Genomic DNA, 17,229 nt, shown 5'->3' with positions numbered 1-17,229 from the left:
CTCCTCTACCAGGTCCATCACAAGGAAAGCGAAAACCCAGATTCGCTTTATCAGGTATTAAACGGGAGCTACGGGCAAATAGAACACCTTTAAGTAGGATTAAAACAGTCACATGGATAGTAAATGCATGAATGTGATGTACCAAAAAATCCGCGGTTCCTAATGGAATTGGTAACAAAGCCACTTTGGAACCTACTGTCACCAAATCACCACCTCCCCAGGTTAAGCTGGTACTCGCTGTTGCACCAGGAGCTGTTGAACCAGGTGCTGAAGCATGAGTGTTTTGTATCCATTGCGCAAAGATAGGTTGTAATTGTATAACAGTATCTAAGAACATATATTGAGGACGTCCTAGAGCGCTCATAGTATCATTATGAATATATAGACCAAAACTATGGAAACCTAAGAATATACATACCCAGTTGAGGTGTGATACAATTGCATCACGATGTCTAAGAACGCGATCTAATAAATTGTTGTATTGAGTAGTTGGGTCATAGTCTCTTACCATAAAAATCACTACATGTGCAGTAGCGCCAACTATGATAAACCCACCAATCCACATATGATGTGTGAACAGAGAGAGTTGGGTACCATAATCAATAGCTAGGTATGGATAGGGAGGCATCGAATACATGTGGTGAGCTACAACAATAGTTAAAGATCCTAACATAGCTAGGTTAATAGCTAGCTGAGCATGCCACGTGATAGTTAAGATCTCGTAAAGACCTTTATGGCCCTCCCCCATAAATTGACCTTTATGAGCTTCTAAAAGGTCCTTGAGATTATGGCCAATGCGCCAATTGGTCTTATACATATGACCGGCTATCAGGAAAAGAACTGCAATAGCCAAATGATGATGCGCAGTATCGGTCAACCACAGACCCCCCGTTACTGGATTTAATCCTCCACGAAAAGTCAAAAAGTCTGAATATTCCGACCAATTCAGGGTTAAAAATGGGGTCAATCCCTCAGCAAAACTGGGATAAAGTTGAGCCAAAAGATCGCGATTTAAAATAAATTCATGAGGAAGTGGTATCTCTTTAGGATCCACTCCAGCGTCTAGAAGTTGGTTAATGGGTAGAGAGACGTGTATTTGGTGTCCTGCCCAAGATAGAGATCCAAGTCCTAGTAACCCTGCTAAATGATGGTTCAACATGGATTCTACTTCCTGGAACCAAGCCAATTTTGGGGCAGCTTTGTGATAATGGAACCAACCAGCAAAAAGCATTAACGCTGCAAAGATCAATGCACCAATTGCAGTGCAGTAAAGTTGTAATTCACTGGTTATTCTAGATGCTCGCCAAATCTGGAAGAACCCAGAGGTTATTTGTATCCCTCGAAAACCTCCACCTACATCCCCATTCAATATTTCTTGGCCTACTATTGGCCAAACTACTTGGGCACTGGGTTTGATGTGAGTGGGATCAGCCAGCCATGCTTCATAATTGGAGAAACGAGCATCGTGAAAGTACATCCCACTTAGCCAAATAAAGATGATGGCTAGTTGACCAAAATGAGCGCTAAAGACTTTGCGAGAAATCTCTTCCAAATTATTAGTATGGCTATCAAAATCGTGAGCATCAGCATGTAAGTTCCAGATCCAAGTGGTAGTATCAGGACCTTTAGCTAGCGTCCTTGAGAAATGACCAGGTTTGGCCCATTTTTCAAAAGAGGTTTTTACAGTATCTCTATCCACTACGATCTTTACTTTCTTTACTTCTGGTTCTGGTGAACGAATGGTCATTGAATTCTCCCCTTTTCGGACGGGACTTAAATAATAAGAAACCTGCCAATAGCAATTAGTGAACTTACGAGAGATATATCTCAACTCGTTTCTCCCTTTATTTTCTAGTTTATGACTGGAGCGACTATGATACGGGAGTCAATCTGAGGCAGGTGTTCAATTTTATTATGACATATCTTTGAGGTGCTCAATGGACTGTGGGCTTTTATCATGCAAAAAAGCCTTTTTTTTTGTAATTTTAAAAAGCAACGGTGATTATTACACCGTTTCTAGATGGATAAATAAATATATCTGTATATATGGATATATATATATATATATATATATATATATATATATATATATATATATATATATATATATCCATCTATTGATACTCCTCCATATGTCCCATATAAAAGGCCATCCATTATAAATCGTTATTCATGGATCATTAATGAAAAACATATCCGGATGGATTTTACCCCTATTAAGAAGATCCATCAACAATCCAGAATCAGAAAAGGTATTCTTTTTATATTGTAAATATATTCCTATAAGATGTCGACGAAATAGAATCTAATTTTTGGGAATATTCTGGAAAAATCCCATTGATTTCGAGTCAAATATTCAATAATGAAAACGATTTCCCAATAATAGAAACTCTCATTCTCCAAAGCGTCCTGTAATCTTTAACCAATTTTGTGCTTCGATGTAATTGCCCGGAGCAAGTGCTATAGCTTGTTCCCAATACTCAGCAGCTTGATCGAACCAAGCCTCCGCAGTTTCAGGATCTCCCTGTCGAATGGCCTGTTCTCCTCGGTCGGGATAGGTAAACTTGGAAAAGTTTTCTTCCCTCAGAACCGTACTTGAGAGTTTCCTACCTCATATGGCTCAATCCACTATTCTTTAGTCCTCTACCAAAATTTCCAAAGAATTGGAGATGATTCATTGGGAGTTCATATTAACCAAAGGACCAAAAAAAGTCAATGACATGAGTTTCTGATTTAACTTCCAATCAATTCAATGATCAGGTTCTATCTTTTCTCCTACCCTCAAAAAGATGAAGTATATCTCTTTCTATACTTCAGATTGGTTGTCCAAATCAAAGTCTTTTTGCAAGGTAACTATCTCAGTTCCGTATAGAATTTTTGGAGAGTACTCTCTGGCTGGAGTACTTCACATCTTTAGGATCTGATGCTACACTGCTGCTCAATAGCTTAGTAGATCAGCTTTATTACATAAGTTGATTCCTGATTCTTGTCAATGAGCATATTTGATCGTATCAGCCCGAACCTTCTTTCAATAATTGATCTTTATGGTGCTTCCATCATCAATTGAATTTATTATCCATGGAATATTTAGGCTCTATCTATTCATATTCGGGCTCCTATGAGAGTTTTTTTCGCTACAGCTGATAAAATACCGTTACTTGGGACGGTGCATATGTAGAAAGCCTTTTCTTTTGTCCTTACTCAGTTATTAACTAAGTTATTCTATGGTACAGATAGTCGCACGTAATGACAGATCAAGGCCGTATTATTAAGAGCTTGTGGTAAGGATGGGTTCCGTTCTAATGCTTGGAAATAATATTCCAAAGCCTTCGTATGTTCCCCATTACTTGTATGCACAAGACCTATATTATATAGTATATAACTTCATTCATAAGGATCAGTTTCCAGTCGCATAGCTTCATAATAATTTTGTAAAGCTTCCGCATATTCCCCTTCCGATTGAGCTGACATTCGTTACGGTCGTTCATTCCATTGAAATGATCTCCGCTTCAAAACCGTACATGAGATTCCCACCTCATACGGCTCCTCCTTTCTTTATAATAGGTAATATGGGGAGTAATCCGTGGAATTGAAAAAGAAAAAAAAGATTCTGACCCAATATTATGAATTAACAGGGGCTAGTGTATTTCCAATGAATCTCTAGCCATCCTTCTTGCAAAGATTCTTTTCCAAATACCAAGGATCTTACTACTAGGAATGGAACCTCTAACAATTTCTTTGTTCTTAATGCCCTGTATTCTACGGGGATTAATCACTTCAACAATCTCCGATGGTTCCATTATAAGGGTATCCGAAGTACAAACGAGATGGATGTTTGTTGTCCCAACCATTCTCACTACCCTTCAGAAAAGGGTAATGCATATGGGCTATAACAAAGCTTTTGTGTTGTCGATTTCCATACGTAGTGCTTTCTCCCCTCATGCGCGCCTATCAAATAGGTTCAACTATACAAGCAAGGCCTATTACATAGGTGTAACCTTTCGCTCGGTACTAAAATCCTCAGGAGATGAAAGCATCTAAAGGTGCATTGACCGGGGATACACGACAGAAGGAATTGTTCTATCTCCAGAACTCACCTTCACTGAGCGTAAGTTTTATTTTACCCAATTTTTATTCCCGAATACCTTACCTTTTCTTTCCCAAAAAAATAAGAACGGAAAAAATATCAAATCACACCATCTCTGTAATAGGTAAATGCTTATTTCTCCCCCGGAGCCATCGGGATTATTCGCAATCAGATATCTGCTACAATTGTGAAGGTCTTATCAATAAAATTGTCATTTCTCTAAGATCTAGGCATAGTCAATTACAGATTTGATAATTTCCTTCATTCCCTTACGCAAATGATTCCATGAACGAAATTTTTTTCTGGTGCACAATACCATAAAATGGATTTCCTTACAATCGTAAATATGTTCTCATTCTATCTATTCCAATCTATTCTTTAAAATTAGAATAGATAGGGAATAAATTGAATAATTGTTCATTAGTAACATGAATAATAATGGAAAAAGGCTCGTATTGAAAGAATAATAGATTGGGTAAACTCGGGAAGTCCAGTTCGATTATGATCCGAACAAAGAAAGAGTTAAACGATCGAGCATTGCATAATGAGGATGAAATGCCTACCCAGCAATTGTGTGCTTTATCCATATAGATAAAAGAATATCGGGAAAATATAGTCATCATGACACAGGATCATTGCCAAAGAATTGGTTCTTATACAATTGATAATATGATCACTACAAATCTATATATTATCATAATATGGAATGGATCAGTTAATCTGTCTTAAATTCTTGATTAGGCGATCCGAATACGTCAGATTAACCGGGATGATTGAGGATTTCCTAAAATAAGAGGAAGTTGTAAAAAATGTCCTTTCGTCTTTCCGGGGGGGATTGAATCATTACCTTATTTATTATCTATTTATTTCCGAAAGATTGAATTGTTCGTACCCGAACAAAAAGAATTTGTTTCGTAAGGAAGTTGCTATTGACTCGTTTTATTAATTAGAACCAAGAGATCTCATAGGAAAGATGGCCGAGCGGTTCAAGGCGTAGCATTGGAACTGCTATGTAGGCTTCTGCTTACCAAGGGTTCGAATCCCTCTCTTTCCATATCTTCGCCCTACTATCTATTTTCTTCTCATCCATTGTTTTTCCAATCTATTGAATCCCAATAGGACTATTTCCTAATTCCAGGATCAATCTACCTCTATTTGTAATAGAGAAAATAGAACGAACATTGGTTCGTGGTATGGGAAAAGTAAATACTATTTTAAGAAGCAATAAAAAAAAGTATCGCAGATAACAAGTAACGTACGTAAGGATTATAAAATGTCTCCTTCGGGGAAGGGAAAAAGAAGGGAGAAGAACATAATTTTCAGATGCCCAGCAACCAACCCACCCCTCTCTTTCATTTCATTCTCAATTCAAGCTTGATGGGAATAATACTCTATGACCAGCAATTCATTAATCTTCAAATTGATCCATTTACTATCTATTATTTGATTGATGAATCCTTTATATTGTAAGGAATGAAAAGTCAAATGATATGGCAATTTATCCCTCTGGAACAGATCTATATTCTTCTTAGTGATAGCTCTCAATCTTTGTTGATCTCTTATAGTAATCACATCTTGAGGTTTGCAAGGGTAACTTGGTATATCTACCATATGGTCATTGACCCGGATATGTCCATGATTCACTAATTGTCTAGCTCCGGGAATGGTGGGAGCCATACCCAATCGAAAAAGAATATTATCCAAACGCATTTCAAGTAATTGCAATAGGACCTAACCCGTTGAGCCTTTGGCTCTTCTAGCAATACAAACATATTTCAGCAATTGTCGCTCCGTTAGTCCATAATGAAAACGAAATTTTTGTTTTTCTTCTAGACGGATACGATATTGAGATATTTTCCTGGAAGAAGACCGGTTCCTAGAATCCTTTATGTTTTTGGGTCTTTTACTAGTGAGACCTGGTAAAGTTTTCAAACGACGTATTATTTTTAAACGAGGTCCCCGATAACGGGACATAGAAACTCCTTATTCAATTAACAAATAGTGCTAGAAAGAAGAAAGAATAGTATAACCCGTATGAGTACTACTGGAATTCTTTTATATGGAAAACGAAGATCTTTCTCCAATTTGTTATTGATCCTAATAGCTCCAATCATTTCATTCATCCCGTTCCTAGTTGGGAGTAAATGATCATGGCATGACGGACCCGATGAATGATTGTAAGAGTATTCTCCATTCCATCTTGATCCTAACAAAACTTTGTGGATTATGGAAATGAGAGGAATGGAAAAGAGCCAGCTATCGGGATCAAACTGATGACCATCGCATTACAAGTGCGATGCTCTAACCTCTGAGCTAAGCAGGCTCGATGGAATATCACTCCCCATTTCATTGGGGTGAGATCCATAGATTCCTTTGGAATCCTAACGATTATAGCGCGAATCAGATTCAATGACGCAATCCAGATTACGATTACAATGGAACATTGTTTGAATGTAGATTCTTTCAAGGGAAAGAAAGGAGAAGTAAGGGTCAATTGATATCGATCGTTTTACTCACTCTTCCAAATCGACTAGGGGAGGATAATAACATTGCATTTCAAATGGATAAATAATATAATGATTCCCAGTCATATTCGATTGGGGTAGAGATAGAGAAGGGGAGAGAAGGGGAGTAGGGGAGGATATTTCTCCCACCCAATATTGAGCAAATATCCAATGAATAATGCTGATGGATATTACATAATAGGATTAGATCAAGGTATGATCTTGCTCTTCGAGAAGGGGATATGGCGGAATTGGTAGACGCTACGGACTTGATCGAATTGAGCCTTGATATGGAAACCTACCAAGTGATAGCTTCCAAATCCAGGGAACCCTAGGATATTTTGAATGGGTAATCCTGAGCCAAATCCGGTTCATGAAGACAATGTTTCTTCTCCTAAGATAGGAAGGGGATAGGTGCAGAGACTCAATGGAAGCTATTCTAACGAATGAATCTCATTTGGTCCAATACTGTAGTTATAGAACGATCTATTTACACCTCAAAAATGGAGAGAGATATTATATAACATCAGACAAAACTGGCGATCAGAACTTGAATTGTTCCAAGCATTTTATTCATAAGATAGATGCCAGATTCGAGTTGAAGTACTGATTTGACATCAAGTAATCCAATTATGAACTTATCTACTCTAGATGGAGAATTGAATTCATTTTGGAATAAATGGTTGGACGAGGATAAAGATAGAGTCCAATTCTACATGTCAATGTAAACAACAATGCAAATTGCAGTAGGAGGAAAATCCGTTGGCTTTATAGACCGTGAGGGTTCGAGTCCCTCTATCCCCACCCAGGTTCGTTCCCAAATGCACTGATCTATCTTCTCCAATTCCATTGGTTCGAATCCATTCTAATTTCTTGATTCTTTTACCTCGCTATTTTTTATTTTTTTTTTCATGAAGAGAAGAAATTAGAACATGAATCTTTTCATCCATCTTATGACCAGTTGAGTTGATCTGTTAATAAGCTGATCATATGATCAATTGATTTTGTGATATATGATCTACATAGATTAGATCATTTTGAAATTATTCAATTGCAGTCCATTTTTATCATATTAGTGACTTCCAGATCGAAAATAATAAAGATCATTCTAAAAACTAGTAAAAATACCTTTTTACTTCTTTTTAGTTGACACAAGTTAAAACCCTGTACCAGGATGATCCACAGGGAAGAGCCGGGATAGCTCAGTTGGTAGAGCAGAGGACTGAAAATCCTCGTGCCACCAGTTCAAATCTGGTTCCTGGCAAGATGTCAATATCCATGTCTCCATATCCATCTATCTAAATCTATTCTATCTAGATGTATATCTACATACGGAGACACCCCGATCAAAATAGATAGATGGATCAATCTGTTCTCTCCCTCTTCTTTGCTCATATTGTCCCTCTCTGTCCGTTCCAATTGAATCACGATACTCTGTACATATAAAAAAGTAGGATCGAGAACTCAGAAGTCAAGATTTGACGGTGGGACTGATAATTCGGCACTAGTCGGAATCTATTCATCCTATTCCATCCGAATCGAAATGGGATAGATTATCCCAATGATAGATCTATAATTGCAGAGTTGAAGTAGATCCAAACGTTGCAGAGGGTATCTCGAAAGTAGATTCGAATTGAGGTTCATAAGATTGATGTAATAACTTTTGACCATAGTTTCTAGTATGAATACTGGATCCAATATGATGATCCCTATGATTTATAGTGAAATATTTTATTCTTTCCTTGTTGGAGTTCGGGCCTCATATATCCATCGAACTATATTTTCTTTCACGAAGTTTCGTTATAGCATCTATAATAGCCTCTGGTTCAGGTGGGCAATTTGGCGAATAGACATCCACAAGAATTAACTTATCTACTTTGCGAACGGTACTATAATAATCTGTACCAAACATTTCTCTGTGATAGTACATGCTCTAGGGAAACTACATATTTTGGTTCCGACATTTGAAATCTCACTACAGAAGGAGCCTTTTTCATGGTCACAGTCCCCGCTGTTATAATGAGGTAAGCTCGTCTAGGTCCAGATCTTGGTACCAGACCGTAACGATCGGAGTCGAATCGTGAATCTATTAATGAAGTGAATTTGATGAAACCACAATTAATACTATAAAGGAGCGTTCATAAACTGGAGAGTCTGGCCCAATTCGTTCGACAGATCGTTTGGGGTAGTTTAAATATCTGGATTCAAAATTGTTTGATCGAGTAAAGGTAACTTCATAGGATTCGTCATTGGCTTTATGTCATTTTGTACTTCCCTCCCCCACTCGAAAATTAAGGACCATTCCAATGTTCCTCTTCGCCACGCATGGACTGAACCAACGATGAAAATAAGCACGAGAATTGAAGCTCCTATCAATTCAGATATACCCTGTATACTAGAACTCATAGCCCATAGAGAAAGGGAGATTGTTCCAACATCAAGAACAACAAGAACTGGAGCGAACATATAATGATCTTAAATCGAATCCAAGTATCTTCCCATTGGTTCAATACTTGATTCGTAACTAGTAGTCCGGTTTTTGACCAATGGGAGCCAAAGCTCTGGAAATAAAGGATGCAAGAATAGGTAGGAATGAGACTATATATTAATGAAAATATCCAGCCAGAAAGTATTATATTAGGGAAATAGGAACATGAATATACTCCTTTGAAATAGATCAAATCCTTATATTTTTACGTCAACTTCTTCATTATTATCCCACCCACCATGAGTGGAAGACCAAAGGACCGAACAATAAATACAATCAATTCTAATTGATTCACATATTTTGTTTCGTCCATGGCTTATTATCAAATTAATTCAATGAAATGTTATTTGAATGTCTATTGAGAATATTTGACATGAATCAAGTATGAGAGGAAGAATGTAAATGGGTCCCAATCCCGAACTACCCAATTTTAGATCTGAGTCTATACTCATATTATAGAATTAATATGTTGATGATCTTTACCCAGCATCCATGGCTGAATGGTTAAAGCGCCCAACTCATAATTGGCGAACTCGCAGGTTTAATTCCTGTTGGATGCAGGGGAACTGCACATATCCATTATTGATGGAATGGGAAGAAGTATGAAGAATAACACCAAACAATTGAAGCATACCAAGCCTTTCAATAAAATGAATGAAAGGCTTGGTATGCTTCAATTAAGCAATACACGATAACAATCCATCAGAGTATTATCCACCTATTGAAATAGATTCAACAGCGGCTAGATCCAGAGGAAAGTTGTGAGCATTACGTTCGTGCATAACTTCCATACCTAAACTATGATATATCTGTATAATTAAATTGGTATATGATCCGATATAATAATAGCTACAGGGTTTATGGGAAAAAAAAGGAGAAAAGGAGGGAAAAAATTTATGGATGAAGTGAAATATCCAGTACTTACGGAGAAAAGTATTCGTCTATTGGAAAGGAACCAATATACTTTTAACGTCGATTCGCAATCGAACAAAACAAAGATTAAAAATTGGATTGAAAATTTCTTCGATGTTAAAGTAATAGCTATGAACAGCTATCGCCTCCCTGAAAAAGGAGGAAAGAGAGTGTCAATGATAGGACATCCAATACGTTGTAAACGTGTGATTATTACACTTAGAACCGGTGATTCTATTCCACTCTTTTCAGAACAATAAGATTTCAAATTTGAAACTAAATGGCCATCCGTTCATATAGAATTTTAACTTCGGATACACGCAATAGATCTATATCAAGTTTCAATGGAAGAGTGCAGTTGGACCCGCAGAAGAAATTGACCTCTGGACAACATCATTGTGGGAAAGGTCGTAATGGAAGAGGAATTATTACTGCAAGACACAGGGGAGGGGGTCACAAGCGTCTGTATCATCAAATTGATTTTCGACGGAATAAGGAACACATATCAGGAGAAATTGTAACCATAGAATACGACCCTAATAGAAGTACATACATTTGCAAGGTGCATTACAAGAATGGCGATAAGATGTATATTCTGCATCCCAAAGGGGTCATGATTGGAGATACTATTCTTTCTGGTCCAAAAGCTCCTATATCAATAGGAAATGCCCTACCTCTAAGTGCGGTTTGAATTATTAATTTACGTGATCGGAAGAAACCGATTGGGTTTACAGCGAAACCTATAAATCTATCACTGATCCAACTAGGACACTTTTACGGGACGAACCCCAAAGGGAAACTGAGGATAAATGACAGCAGGTGATTGGATTCAAAAATTGTTCATATCGAATCATTGGTTCCGAAGATATAATCATATGGAGAGGACCTGATGGTTTGTCCGAAGCATGAACAAAATGGGATAGAGGCACCCTCTAAAAAGACAAGTTACTCACATTTGATCTGATGGTCAGAGGCGGATTCGGAGCTGGACAGTGGTAGTAATTCCCAAAATAAAAAGATGGGGAGAGGAAAAAGTAAAAAGAGAGAGAAGAGGAAAAGATGTTTAATATGCCTCCTATGTTATCCATAACATATGAAAGTATTAGCGTAATTTGATAAAGTCATTCATTCTGAATGCTACATAAAGAATATAAGCCAAATGATGGAATACAGAGACCTAGGATGTAGAGAATCGAGACATAGAGAATACAATAGATGCTCCTTCTCATCTCGATTATATTTATTCAATATATGTGAATATAATATACATCCAGAAAGTTGTATGCCCTGAGAGAGGCTTGTACAGTTTGGGAAGGGATTTTTATTCATCGGAATAAGAGTCTACTTCAACCAATATGCCCTTAGGCACGGCTATACACAACATAGAAATAACACTTGGAAAGGGCGGACAATTGGCTAGAGCGGCAGGTGCTGTAGCAGAACTGATCGCAAAAGAAGATCGATCGGCCACATTAAGATTACCATCTGGAGAAGTTCGTTTAATATCTGAGAACTGCTAAGCCACAATTGGACAAGTGGGTAATATCACTGCAAACAATAGAAGTTTCGGTAAAGCCGGAGCTAAACGTTGGTTGGGTAAGCGTTCTGAGGTAAGAGGAGTAGTTATGAACCCTGTAGACCATCCTCATGGAGTTGGGGAAGGAAGAACCCTAATTGGCAGGAAAAAACCTGTGACCCCCTGGGGCTATAGTGCACTTGGAAAGAAAAGTCGGAAGAGAAATAGATACAGTGATGCTTCAATCCTTCGTCGACGTGAGTAAGAATGGTTGGATATCCATAAAAAAAAGGAAAGAAAGGTAATTGATCATGGCACGTTCACTGAAAAAAAAATCCTTTTGTGGCTAATCATTCATTGAGGAAAATTAAAAATCTAAACATAAAAGAAGAAAAGAAGATAATAGTTACTTGGTCCCAGGCATCTGTCATTGTACCCGCAATGATCGGTCATACAATTGCTGTTCATAATGGGAGGGAACATTTACCCATTTATGTAACAGATCGTATGGTAGACCACAAATTGGGGGAATTTGCACCTACCCTACTTTTTCAGGGACATGCAAGAAACGATAAGAAATCTCGTCGTTAATTGAGAAAGACTTGTCATTCATTAGGGAGGATGGAGTCAATGGGAAATAATAGTCCAGGTCCAGAGATACGAGCTTTGGCGAGAAATATACGTATGTCTGCTCATAAAGTGCGTAGAGTAATTAATCAAATTCGTGGTCATTCATATGGACAAGCACTTATGATATTGGAACTAATGCCTTATGCGGCCTGTTATCCCATATCACAATTAATTCATTTTGCGGCGGCGAATGCAAATCACAATATGGGTTTGAACAAAGCCAATTTACTCGTTGGTAGAGTCGAAGTGAATGAGGGTGTTGTTTTTAAAAGGATTCAACCTAGAGCTCAGGGGCGCGGTTATCCAATACAGAAACCCACTTGTCATATAACTATTGTATCGAAGGAAATCTCCAGATCGAATGATCCGATTATGTCAATAGAATCCCGAAAAAAAGGATATGTATGGCGCAGAAAATAAATCCACTTGGTTTTAGACTTGGTGTAACTCAAAATGAGCGTTCCCATTGGTTCGCACAACAAAGGAATTATTCCAAAGATCTCCAAGAAGATCAAAAAATACGTACTTGCATTGAAAACTATGTACGAACGCATATAAAGAGCTCCTCGAATTATGGAGGAATTGCACGTGTAGAGATTCGCAGAAAGATCGATTTGATTAAGGTCAAAATCTATATTGGATTTCCCAACTTCTTGTTAATAGAATGTAGGGGTTAAGGAATTGAAAAATTAAGAAACGATGTACTAAATATGCTCGATTTTGTGGACCGAAAACTTCACATTGCTATAGAAAAAGTTGTGAAACCCTATAGAAAACCTAATATTCTTGCAGAGTATATTGCCCTACAACTAGAGAAGAGAGTTCCATTCAGAAAAACAATGAAGAAAGCTATTGAACTAGCTGAACGGGAAGAGGTAGAAGGTATTCAGATCCAAATTGCAGGACGTCTCGATGGAAAGGAAATTGCCCGGGTCGAATGGGACAGGGGAGGTAGGGTTCCCCTACAAACAATTCGGGCTAGGATTGATTATTGTTATTATCCGATTAAAACCATCTATGGAGTTTTAGGGATAAAAATTTGGATTTTAGAAGAGTAGGAATAATTGGTCTTTTTTTTCCAATCTGCCCGATCATGGATCATCAATTCTATCAGATCGAATAGAAATTAGATTTACCATTTTGGAATTGTGCTATGCTTAGTGTGCGACTCGTTGGAATCAAGCTTTTCATTATTTTCCGAAGTTATGGAGAACTCGAAATAAGAACGGATTGGTCTCTATAAATAAACTAGAGACTAACTCATTGCTTCATATTGTCAAGATCCAATAACTATGGGTAGATACTATCACCTCGTAAATACTTTCTTCCACGAGAGAAAAAATTATATTTTGATCTCTCGTGAAGCGAGAAAGGTGTTTGGTAATGCGGAAAAAGAAGAAAAAGGAGAAATATTCTCCCAATATTGTATGGTTCATTAACTACCCTCCAAAAAGCAGTGTGATAAAGCATAAGAATCATCCTGATTCATTCAAGCAATATTGAAGGAATTCAGTTTATGAAGGAGAAAGAGCTTCGGGTCGATGGAAACTAAGGAAATTGATTCCGTAACAGATGAAAAGAAAGCTCCATTACAGAGGGAAGACCTGGGCATTTAGATAGAAGCTATGGAACGATGGAACCTATGACTGCATAAGATCATATAGGAATCTTAATCATTCATTGGATAGGATGGCGAAATAAACCAAAAACCAATTAATCTCATTGGAGTCTATAGGTAAGTGGACCCCATGGAGAAAATACTGGAAGAGTAAATATTCACCTGTGAAATTCTTTATTAAGACATTGGATGGAAATTTAAGAGTTATTCGTCCTGTAAATTAGATTCTATATACAATATGTGTAATGCATAGATATAGACTCATTTATCTACACATTAATTATTCACGAGGAGCCGAATGAGAAGAAACTTTCATGTCCGGTTCTGGATTAGAGATGGGATCAAAATACTATTAACCATCGACTATAACCCAAAAAGAACAAAATTTCGTAAACAACATAGGGAAGAATGAAAGGAGTATCTTACCGTGGCAATCGCATTTGTTTCAGTAGATTCGCTCTTCAAGCACTTGAACCCGCTTGGATCACATCTGGGCAGATAGAAGCCGGACGAAGAACGATTAATCGTTATGCCCGTCGTGGCGGAAAAATATGGGTACGTATATTTCCCGACAAACCTATTACAATGAGACCTGCAGAAACACGTATGGGTTCCGAGAAAGGATCTCCCGAATATTGGGTATGTGTCATCAGACCAGGTCGAATACTTTATGAAATGGGCGGAGTATCCGAAACCGTCGCTAGAGCAGCTGCATACAAAATGCCTATATGTACTCAATTTGTTACTACTTAACCCAACCCATCCATACAGAATCAAAGAGTTATTTCTGGTGGAAGAAGATTACTAGTTCGTAAGAACTCTTCCTTTTTTTTCATGTTATCTGCCGAGGTAAAAAATATTTTGGAGGAAAAATGATTCAGTCTCAAACTTATTTGAATATAGCGGATAACAGTGGAGCCCGAAAAATAATGTGTATTCGAGTTCTAGGAGCAAGTAATCGTAAATGCGCTCATATAGGTGATGTTATCATTGCTATAATTAAAGAAGCAGTACCTAACATGCCCCTGGAAAAATCGGAAGTAGTTAGAGCCGTAGTTATACGCACCTGTAAAGAATTTGAACGTGACAATGGAATGATGATACGATCTGATGACAATGCAGCCGTTGTCATTGATCAGGAAGGAAATCCAAAAGGAACTCGAGTTTTTGGTCCAGTTGCTCAGGAATTGAGACAATTGAATTTCACGAAAATAGTTTCATTGGCTCCCGAAGTATTATAAGTACTGATAGATCTTGTAAGAATCTTTGACTTAAGGTTCATCAAATGGTACATGGATCAATTAAATTCATTGCACCTCAGGCATATTCCTCAAAGAAGATCGAACATGCCTTTTATATCGAGACCAGGAATTCCTAAGAATTCGTTCGTCATGGGTAACGATACTATTACCAATCTAATTACTTCTATAAGAAACGCTGACATGGTAGAAAAAGGAACGGTTCGAGTAACAGCTACTAATATTACCAAGAACATTGGAAGGATCCTTTTACGAGAAGGTTTTATAGAAGATGTTAGGGAACATCAGGAAGGCCAAAAATATTTTTTGATATCGACTTCAAAATATCGGAGAAGGAAGAAAAGGACATATATGACCACGTCAAAGCGTACCAACAAACCTGGTTTGAGAATTTATTCTAATTATCGAGAAATTCCAAAAGTTCTAGGTGGAATGGGGATCGTAATTCTTTCTACTTCCCAAGGAATTTTGACGGATCGAGAAGCTCGACAGAAAAAAATTGGAGGAGAAATTTTATGTTATGTATGGTAATTAATCCAAATGTTGTCCAAAAATATTTATTCTGTAAGATATCCCCATAGTATGAAAAGTCGGAGCAAGTCAAGACACCATTCATCTTCATCCAAGCACGTTAGTCAAGTTTTTGAATCAAAAGAGGAGGAGATTCGATGAAGAAACAGAATCTGATCCATACGGAAGGTTTGGTTACCGAATCACTCCCCAACGATATGTTTCGAGTTCTGACAGATAATGGATGTCAGATTCTGACTCATATTTCGGGTAGGATTCGACGTAATTCCGTACGAATACTACCAGGAGATAGGGTCAAGGTCGAATTAAGTGCTTATGATTTAACCAAAGGACGTATAATATATAGACTTAGCAACAAATCTTCAAAAGATTGAATCACCTTTTGAACATCTGATAGGGATCGATAATCACAGATGAAACAGACTCTCTGTCTCAGGAAACAAAATGTAATATGAGCAAATTGGAGGGTCACAAATATGAAAATTCGTGCTTCTATTCGTAGAATTTGTGGAAAATGTCGACCAATTCATAGATGGAAACGAGTTATGATAATTTGTTCTAATCTGAGACATAAGCAAAAACAGGGGTAATCCTCTTCTATATCAATTAACGGATCTAGTGGTAAAATAGATTTCGATATGCATTTTTCGAACTGAACTCATAATGATTAATATGTCAAAAACTATAAAAAGAATTGGTTCATGTAGGAATGAACATCGAGTACTCAAAGGAGTTATTTACGTTCAAGCAAGTTTTAACAATACCATAGTGACTGCTACAAATGTACGGGGACAAGTTCTTTCTTGGTCTTCTGCTGGTGCCTGTGGATTCAAAGGTACAAGGAGAGGTACACCATTTGTTGCCCAGACTGCAACAGAAAATGTTATTCTTGCATTAATGGATCGGGATATGGAACGAGTAGAAGTTATGATAAGTGGCCCTGGTCAAGGGAGAGATACAGCATTGCGAACCATTCGTAGAAGTGGCATAGTATTAAGTTTTGTACGTGACATAACCCCTATGCCACATAATGGATGTAGACCTCCCAAAAAGAGACGTGTGTAAGAATTGAATGAATTTCAAGAGAAAGAAATGATTTAATGATCTGATCAAATATTCTTTGTATGATTCAAGATGAAATCTCAGTCTCTATTCAGACACTACGATGGAAATGCATCGAATCCAGAGCATACAGTAAGCGTCTTCATTATGGCCGTTTTGCTCTATCCCCGCTCCGCAAAGGTCGAGCCGATACAATAGGCATCGCAATGCGAAGAGCTTTACTTGGAGAAGTAGAAGGAACATGTATCACACGTGTAAAATTAGAGAACATAAAACATGAATATTCCGCGATAATAGGTATTGAAGAATCAGTACATGACATTTTGATGAATCTAAAAGAAATTGTATTTATAAGTGACTCGTACGGAATCCGAGAAGCTTCTATTTATATTGTTGGACCCAGAAATGTAACTGCTCAAGATATCATATTACCCCCTTCTGTGAAAATAATTGATACTACACAACATATAGCTAGACTTACTAAATCAATTACTTCTGATATCAGATTACAAATTGAAAAAAATCGCGGATATATTATACATAGTCCAAATAATTATCAGGACGGAATTTTTCCTATAGATGTTTTTTTTATGCCTATTCGCGATGCGAATTATAGTATTCA

The 17,229-nt window shown here is 37.4% G+C and overlaps 1 non-coding gene across 1 annotated transcript; it reads left to right on the top strand.

Moving 5' to 3' along the window:
- Nucleotides 1-7,782: 7,782 nt before the first annotated feature.
- On the top strand, nt 7,783-7,855 carry TRNAF-GAA (transfer RNA phenylalanine (anticodon GAA)). The gene has a single exon. It is a non-coding gene; the product is annotated as a tRNA-Phe (tRNA).
- The last annotated feature ends 9,374 nt before the right edge of the window (nt 7,856-17,229 follow it).

The sequence above is a fragment of the Pinus tabuliformis genome, chromosome 6 (genome assembly GCF_031772625.1).
Source record: "Pinus tabuliformis cultivar Carrire ecotype Pingquan chromosome 6, CPIR1, whole genome shotgun sequence".
Lineage (NCBI taxonomy): Eukaryota > Viridiplantae > Streptophyta > Pinopsida > Pinales > Pinaceae > Pinus > Pinus tabuliformis.
Note: the sequence above shows the minus strand (reverse complement) of the source record. Positions and strands in the feature narration are given on the sequence as shown.